Source organism: Nothobranchius furzeri, chromosome 12 (genome assembly GCF_043380555.1).
Source record: "Nothobranchius furzeri strain GRZ-AD chromosome 12, NfurGRZ-RIMD1, whole genome shotgun sequence".
In the NCBI taxonomy this organism is placed as follows: domain Eukaryota; kingdom Metazoa; phylum Chordata; class Actinopteri; order Cyprinodontiformes; family Nothobranchiidae; genus Nothobranchius; species Nothobranchius furzeri.
Window position 1 is genome coordinate 32,362,791 of NC_091752.1, and position 9,177 is coordinate 32,371,967.

At 41.4% G+C, this 9,177-nt stretch overlaps 1 long non-coding RNA gene across 1 annotated transcript; it reads right to left on the minus strand.

The window, feature by feature from the left end:
- LOC129166724 (uncharacterized) lies at positions 1-8,121 on the minus strand. Its single transcript, XR_008565624.2, has 4 exons — positions 7,947-8,121; positions 6,412-6,475; positions 5,838-5,937; positions 1-263 (listed from the first exon to the last, which is right to left on the minus strand). It is a non-coding gene; the product is annotated as an uncharacterized lncRNA (long non-coding RNA).
- Between the last annotated feature and the right edge of the window lie 1,056 nt (positions 8,122-9,177).

A 9,177-nucleotide genomic window follows, 5' to 3' on the forward strand; every position in this document is an offset into this window, starting at 1 on the left:
CAATACATATAAAAGCTGCTTTAGTATATTTAAACACCACATTTACATCCACTATCAGAAATGTCAATGAACAACTTTTAGATGTTAAATTAGATAGCATCTGCATTTTCTAATAATGCAAAAATACACATCGGAATTTAAGCTAATCCGTTGAAACACAAACATGCAGAGATTTTCACAACCGAAGCTGAGGAAGCAGTATCAGTTAACCCGTTTCCCTGATGGTGTCTGGTTCATCTTTGTAGAATCTGGTCCAGAAGTCTCTGTAAGACAAGAAAAGCACCTATGACACCGGTGTCCTCCCTCCAGAGGAATGTTCCTAAAGCCCGTATCAGACCTTTCCTCCCTTCATGTCTTAGGAGCAGCTCAGCATCACACAGAGGCGACAACCACAGCTAAATTGGCTTTCACACCCATCAGCTTCACCTCTGAGGTGGCCAAGTCGGGGTAAAAGAGGGAATAAGTCTGGCTCACTATCTGCCCGCTATGCAATCACATTCCCACAACAGTGGTACCCAACAGCTAGAATCTCATTTCAGGCAGCATTCAGCACCACCCACCCTCTACCTTGCGCTATCAGACCCCCACGGTGAGTCTTTGCCGGGCTCCCCCTCTGCGCGGGATAAAAAACGAGGCCTCCAAATCACACAGTGTTTGTTCGAGAGGAACTCGGTCTTTTTCTTGCAATCTCTGTGGTTGGGCCCGGCTAATAGCTCCTTTTTCAGAGGTGGCAAGGTCACACTGGCATCCCTATCTGCTATATTTCATCAAGAAATAACATGTTCTCTGGCACAAAACCAAAGCTGAAGGCTGTGTTGGTATACCACAACTCTGATCCATACTTAAAAAAAAGAAAAATTAGGCTGCAGGTGAGAATTAAAACCAGATTTAGATAATCCTAGAAACAACCCTATACGTTTTTATCTCCGAGCCTGCTATGGGTGTGTGATCATCCAAGAGAGATCTGACATCTCTGCACTTCTAACGTGTCATCTCACTGTCAGCAAAGTCATTGTTCTGGTTATAATGGGAAAGTGAGTGAAGGCTCACCTACAGGTGAACGTGAGCAGAGCAGTCTGACACCACTTGTCCTAAATATATCATTCATTTCCCCCAAAGCACCTTAGTAGCTGTATGGTGGAGATTTGAAGCTAAACTATGATTTATATGAATGCGGAATAATTGTAACAACTATTATTTATTCATTAATGATCATCATAAGGCCTAGTTGTAATGGTGGTATTTTTAGACTCTTAATGTTGCATGTCGACGTTTTGAGGGCCTGCATGAGAATTGGCAGAAGGATTTAGCTTTAACAGTTAAACAGTGACCTCTGCTGGACCATGTTCAAATTACACCTTTCCCTCAAAATTTTTCCTAAATTCAAATTCCTGCTGCTGTTTCTCATTTATTTTGTTTGTTTGCCAAAAATGATCTAAAAGATAATTAAATAAAAAATGTTTTAAATGTTATTTTTTAAAGGCAGCCATATTAAAAAGACAGCAATGATCATTTTTATTTACTAAGAATGAATAATAAACATGTTCAATTTCTTTTGAGTAAGAACATTTTTCTTTTAGGATTGTTTGCAGTTTAAAACGTGCTTCATCCTGGAGTTTGGTATTAAAGTTATCCTACCCACTGAGTCCGAGTGGGCCATGTTCCGTGCGTCTATTGTTGAGGCGACTGACCGGAGCAGGGTTGTCGGTGCCTGTTGTGGTGGCAACCCCCAAACCCGCTGGTGAACACCGGCGGTTAGGGATGCTGTGAAGCTGAAGAAAGAGTCCTATCTGGTCTTTTGGGCCTGTGGGACTCCAGAGGCAGCTGATCTGTACCGGTGTTGTGCCATAAATCGACTCGCTCCCAAAAAATGATCAGCCACCGCGGGATCGCGCACGGTTAGGGTAATTGCATTTCTAGACAAAATTCCCCAGGATTTTGCCCTAAAACTCAGCATATCTAGCAATATGGACATTCAGAAAGCAGAGATAACCTCTTCCAGTACTTAAACAGATGTTTATCGCGGATATTAGTTTTTCCAGTTCGGAAGTTGTTTTAAGTGTTGCTATTTGTCTTAAACGTTCACATTGAGGATATATTAATCCTTTTTGCAATATTTGCGATTGAAAGATGGTTTGAGCGATTCAATCACTTTTTGGCAAGTAAAATGCCATTTTAGTTGTCTACAATTAAATCATCAATAAAGAATTTAAAGATATTTTGAAGCATTTCTTATAGGTAAACAGGAGGGTGTAGTCTCTATTTGGCAAGTGACAATCTTAATTTTATGTGCTGAAGTGCTTTTATCTTGTTACTTTTAAATAGAGCAAAGTAATGTATAGATAGTAACCTACACAGTGTCATTAAAGCCAAAGCTTGATCAGTTTAAATAGTATTTTTCAAGTAAAAATGTGCCCCAAACTAGTTAACTGTGGCTCCATGTCAAGTGGACTAAAGAAAGGAAGGGGAAAAAACCAAATCGCTGGAGAATTGTTTATTTACATTTATACGACGTTTACATTCAATACAGGGCGCCATTTTACACTGTTTATTTATTTTTTAGTATCAAGGCTGTAACATAAAGAAAGCCAGTTCTTACCACAAACCATCTTTCAATCGCAAATATTGCAAAAAGGATTAATATATCCTCATTGTGAACTTTTAAGTTAAATAGCAACACTTAAAACAACTTCCGAACTGGAAAAACTAATATCCGCGATACACATCTGTTTAAGTACTGGAAGAGGTTATCTCTGCTTTCTGAATGTCCATATTGCTAGATATGCTGAGTTTTAGGGCAAAATGCCGGGGAATTTCGTCTAGAAATGCAATTACCCTAACCGTGCGCGATCCCGCGGTGGCTGATCATTTTTTGGCAGCGAGTCGATTTATGGCACAACACCGGCATTCCAAGCAGAATGTGGCTCAGGTGGTCGCAGAGGCAAGACTTCACTGGCTTCCTGTGCACTACCGCATACGTTTTAAAATTTTATTGTTTGTTTTTAAGGCGCTGAATGGCTTAGCACCACCCTACATATCCGAGTTACTCACTCCTTATGTGCCAGGCAGGACTCTCCGTTCAGGTGACCTACACCTTCTACAGATTCCCCGTCAACGCTGCAAAACCCGTGGTGAACGAGCTTTTTCTGTCTGCGCTCCAAAACTTTGGAATGATCTCCCACTGAATATCAGAATCTCATCCTCCATTGGGGTTTTTAAGTCCCACTTAAAGACTTATTTTTATTCTCTTGCTTTTACTACCTAGCTATTTTATCGATGGTTTATTTACACTGTTCTTTGACTGATTTTATTGACTTCTCATGGTTCTTTTTGTTCTGCTCTAGTTGTTTTATTCTTTTATATTATTCTTTTAACCCTATATGTTTTTACCCCTGTACAGCACTTTGGTCAGCTCACATGCTGTTTTTAAATGTGCTTTATCAAATAAATGGAATGGAATGGAATGGAATGGAGGCAAAATTCCCAGGAGTGGGAGGAGTTGGGTGAGACCACGGAGCAAGACTTCCTTATGGCTTCAAGGAGATTCTGGTCCTCCATCCGGCATCTGAGGAGGGGAAAGCAGTGCGCTACCAACACTGTTTACAGTGGTGACTGTGTGCTGCTGACCTCCACTCGGGACGTTGTGGACGGAATACTTTGAAGACCTCCTCAATCCCACCGGCACATCTTCCAGTGAGGAAGCAGAGTCTGGGGACTTTGAGTTGGACTCTCCAATCTCTGGTGCTGACGTCACTGAGGTGGTCAAAAAACTCCTTGGTGGAAAGGGCCCGGGGGTGGATGAGGCTCACCAGGAGTTACTTAAGGCTCTGGATGTTGTTGGGCTGTGTTGGCTGACACGGCTTTGCAGTATTGTATGGACATCTGAGGCAGTTCCACTGGACTGGCAGACTGGGGTGGTGGTTCCCCTATTTAAAAAGGGGGACCACAGAAGAAGAAGAAGAAGAAGAAGAAGAAGAAGAAAGATCTTTTCCATAGCGCTTCTCAAGATAAAAATCACGAGGCACTTCACAAAAACAAAAAAAAGGAAAAATATAAAAAAAAAGAATTTAGAAAATGATTAAAATATATTTAAAATGAGCAAAAAATAGACAAATGTGATTAAAAATGTAAAGAAAGAGAGAGTGAGTAGGAAAGAGGCAAATCAGTGGATCCTGATGAAGGTAGAATAGGTGGGGAGAGCAGAGCAAGGAGAGGGTGATGAAGGTCACACAAAAGACAGCCTGAACAAGTGAGTCTTCAGCTGCTTTTTAAAGGAGACCACTGAGTCCACTGATCTCAGGCTCAGGGGGAGAGAGTTCCAGAGTCTGGGGGCCACAGCAGAGTGCTTTCCAACTACAGAGGGATAACACTAAGATCTATTCAGGGGTTCTGGAGAGGAGGGTCCGTTGGATTGTCTGACCTTAGATTCAGGAGGAACAATGTGTTTTTTGTCCTTGTCGTGGAACACTGGACCAGCTCTAAACCCTTAGGGGGATCTTGGAGGGTGTATGGGAGTTCGCCCAACAAATCTACACGTGTTTTGGGAATTTAGAGAAGGTGTTTGACCGTGACCCCGGTGGGCCCTGTGGGGATACTCCGGGAGTATGGGGTACCAGGCCCTCTGATGCAGGCTGTTAGGTCCCTGTATGACTGGTGTCAGAGCTTGGTCCGCATTGCCAGCAGTAAGTTGAGCTCATTTCCGGTGAGAGTTGGACTCTGCCAAGGCTGCCCTTTGTCACCGATTCTGTTCATAACTTTAATGGACAAGATTTCTAAGCACAGCCAAGGTGTTGAAGGAATCTGTTTGGTGGCCTAAGGATCAGGTCTCTGTTTTTTGAAGATGGTGTGGTCCTGTTGGCTTCATCAGAACGTGATCTTCAGCTTTCGCTGGAGTGGTTTGCTGCCGAGTGTAAAGCGGCTGGGATGAAAATCAACTCCTCTAAATCAGAGACCGTGGTCTTAAATGGGAAAAAGGTAGAATACCTTCTCCAGGTTGGGAAAGAGGTCCTTCCTGAAAAGGAGGAGTTTGAGTATCTTGGGGTCTTGTTCATGAGTGAGGGAAGAATAGAGCATGAGCTCGACAGGTGGATTGGTGCTGTGTCTGTGGTGATGCGGGCGCTGCACCAATCTGTCGTGGTGAAGAGAGAGCTGAGCCGGAAGGCAAAGCACATTTTTGGTCTTTTATAATTTTGTTCTTGTGTGCTTGTGGGCATGTAAGTCAATTTAATTATGATACAAAATGTAAGCATTCCACCGTGTTTTATTTAAAGAGTTTTGCAAAAACAGAGAACTGTGAGTTTGTAAATTTCAAAAAAAGCTACTTTTTATTGTTCACTTCAGGTGAAACTGTAAGTTTAGTGTTTTGGGTCAGAAATGGCTTTTATATAAAGACATTCACATGAGTTCAAATAGTTTATTCCTCTAAATTTAAATGAAGTCAAATTAAATGGGGCGACGGTGGCACAGGAGTTAAGTGCTCGCCCCGTAATCGGAAGGTTGCTGGTTCGAGTCCTGCTCAGTCTGTCGCTGTCGTTGTGTCCTTGGGCAAGACACTTAACCCACGTTGCCTGCTGGTGGTGGTCGGAGGGACCGGTGGCGCCAGTGCTCGGCAGCCTCGCCTCTGTCAGTGCGCCCCAGGGCAGCTGTGGCTACATCGTAGCTCATCACCATCAGTGTGTGAATGTGTGTGTGAATGGGTGAATGACTGATTGTGTTGTAAAGCGCCTTGGGGGGTTCCAGGACTCTAGAAGGCGCTATATCAAATACAGGCCATTTACCATTTACCATGAACATTGAGAGATGTTTGGAACAAATGTGTAGTCCAAACTCTGTTGTACCTTTTTAAAGACCTCTGCTCTCAGTCTGTTGCTTTGTGACACAACCCTCTTTCTCTCCTCCTCCTTTTTCTTTGTCACCTCTGGTAGCTTGTTGTAAATCCTACACACACACACACACACACACACACACACGCACGCACGCACGCACACACGCACGCACACACACAAATGCATGCACACAGACACACTCACACATACATGCAAGCACACACATTCACACAAATGAATTCAGGCACACGTACACACACACACACACACACACACACACACACACACACACACACACACACACACACACACACACACACACACACACACAAACAAAAGAAAATTCCCACAGGGTAGTGATATCAGAAGGAAAAAAAACAATCATGATTGGCAGCAGAAGAGGATGAGCTATACAGATGCTACCTTAAATCTCCTCCCAGCATGTTTGAGTGTGAAATATCAGTTCTATCTGTAGAGTATGTGAGTGTGTAGATATGCATGATGTGCACATTTAAAAGTGAATGTGATGGGTTGTCCTGCACTGAGGAAAAATCTTCTGACAGGAGGTTTGGTTGAGAGAACTCACCGTCTGGACCTCAGGTGCATCTCTTTGCCTGATATGGACCTTTCTCTTGGCTTGAAAAGGTTATCTGACACACACACACACACACACACACACACACACACACACACACACACACACACACACACACACACACACACACACACACACACACACACACACACACACACACACACACACACACACACACAGAGAGAGTCAAGCAAACAGGATTAGCAAATCAAAATGAATATGGAAATGAACCTTGCATATGCAAATGAACACGGAGGGACTGTTTGGCACAGGAATGGACAATATTCAAACACAAAGATGTATAATTGATGATCTGTTTTTTTTATAAATTGTCCTTGGGTTTCCTAAAAGGCACTTTTAAATAAAATGTATGATTATTCTTACTTACACTTGTTCGTGTCCTCTTCAGAGCTCACAGTGACTTTTCTCCCACCATGACCTTTCATTTCAAAACTGGAAATATTTAATTACTTTTAAATGACTTTCATTAGTTACGTAAAAGTTTTTTTTAGGGCTCGAAAAGTCAGGTTTTACACACTGATGTGTTTTAAAAGCCTTTTTTTCAGATATTAAAGGAAAACAAAGTTTCATTTAACTTTCCTTAAAATGTTAATGCATTATAATCAAACTTAGTGGAACCTTTGTTACAAATTAATTAACTGATTTAAGATTTACCCCAAGTTACTGAGTTCACCTAGCTTTTCTTGATTCTTTGGGTCATTATTTTTCTTTTCAGTTGCTGCAGAAATACAGCTTTAAACCAGGTTTTTATAAAACTGTGTTATCAAACTTGCATGATAAATTTGGCCTCCTGACTGTGAACTGGTTTTATATTTCAAGACTTTTGTATTTTGGGTTTGTCTCAATTTCTGACTGCAAACAAGTAGCTAATAATTAAATAATAAGAAACATGTTTTCAGAACTTGTGAACACACACACAGCTTACAAAAACGGTTATTAAAGAAAGAAAAGAAAGCATTTTCTGATGTGCAGAACTACTAAAGGCCAGTAGAGAGCAACATGTGTAAAGAGGTGTCCCTCATCCCAGAACAGCTAAAGTACTGGAGTTAAAACCGAGAAACAGCTTGTTGTCTAATTAAGCCCAAAAAGATCTGCCATGATGTGTTGATTCTGATCATGTGTTGATCTGATGTCTGTTTAGTGGTCGGTGCACCGACCAGGTCATTTTTTCCAGCAGTCCAGAGATTTAGATGGATGTTTCCGTGTGCAGAAGTGATGGAGAGATGTTAGCAATTCCAGTGGATGAGAGGTCCTCTGCGCTGAAAATTCTAGGTTTGTGGTTTTCATCTTGTTCATAAAAGCTGAGTTCATACCAGTGTACCCAGTCCCAGGAACTTTTGTCGTGTTATTTACAGCTGTCTGAATTTTGCCATCACCTCTGGTCTGACAGCGGAAACTGAACACTCTCTAGTTCGTGGGCATTCAGAGTTACGTCTTCTTCATGGATTATTTAAACTATTTCATGTCTCAGGGCTGATTTTTCAGTTTTTTTAAGCTCTCCTTACCGCTAAGTGGATCAGGTGTGGTGCAGTTCCTCTTTAGCTTGCCTTGATCTTCTTCAATGCCCTGCAAAAGGTCTGGATTTGAGTCCTGCAGAGCCTTTTTCCTCCTTCTAGCTCTCTGTTCCATCCTCCTGACTCGACACTGAGATCGGCTGATGAAGTCTGGCCTGAAGAACTCCAAAGCCTCCTGGGGCAAAGATGAAGGTACGAATACTGAGATGCTAGCTTGTGAGGAAAGTACAGATTAGCCAAAACACTAAAAAAGGACAAAAAAAAAAACTTCCCAAAGTAGTTTTTAGCCTAGGATACCTTCAATAGTGATCAGGAGTAAAGATAACGATGGGAGAACTTTATTTTCAGAGGTGAGCTCTTTTTTCCTCCTGATGCTTACATTTATTATGTTAACATAATAGAAATAAAAATTTTCATTCTTCTCCACCATAACACATCAAAACAAAGAGAAAACTGATCATTAGCAACTGCTTTCTAATTCCCTTCTTCCACCATTGTAACTCTGATGGATCAAAAGCAAATGTGTGAGAATAAATCATGTCACTGTTGAACATATATGCAGCTATATCTCTTAAGGCCTTCACGTGTGTTTTGTTGCATGCAAGGTCATGTGACAACATTTGTTTTGCAGAGAAAATGTGAACTTAATAATCTATTACCGCAGCTGCAAACGATATGAAGCAAAGCAGAGTCCTCAGGCTGTGATTGTGATTATGTGGTTCTTTAACTTTATAAAAGTTATGAAAAAACAAAACCATGGGGAGTCATTTTAATCTGGCATCAAGCACAAAATCATTGGATATAGGAGCTGTGGAGTTACTTGGACAGCTTCCATTTATATTTCAGCATGTGAGTGGTGCACTAGAAACGAACATTAAAACAACCAATGTTCATTTACAAAGGACAAAAAATGGTTTGTCCTTGAATGATTTGGATCATGAATCATGTGGGGCAGATGGTCCTTCAAAAACGGAGCTGGCACACAATATAACTTTCCCCCCTTTAGTGTGAATATGAACCAATTCTAAATGGCAAATGTGCAAAGGTCCGAAACCACTATGGCCTACACACTGGAGCTAATGTGTTAGGCCACACATTGTGAAAGCCAAAAAAAGGTTTTTGAGCTGAGTAATTTCTTACATAGACGAATTGAATTTTGTACTTGAGAAAAGGATTTTAATCCATAAATTATTTTCAAATGATTATTAGGTGAGACCTGCAA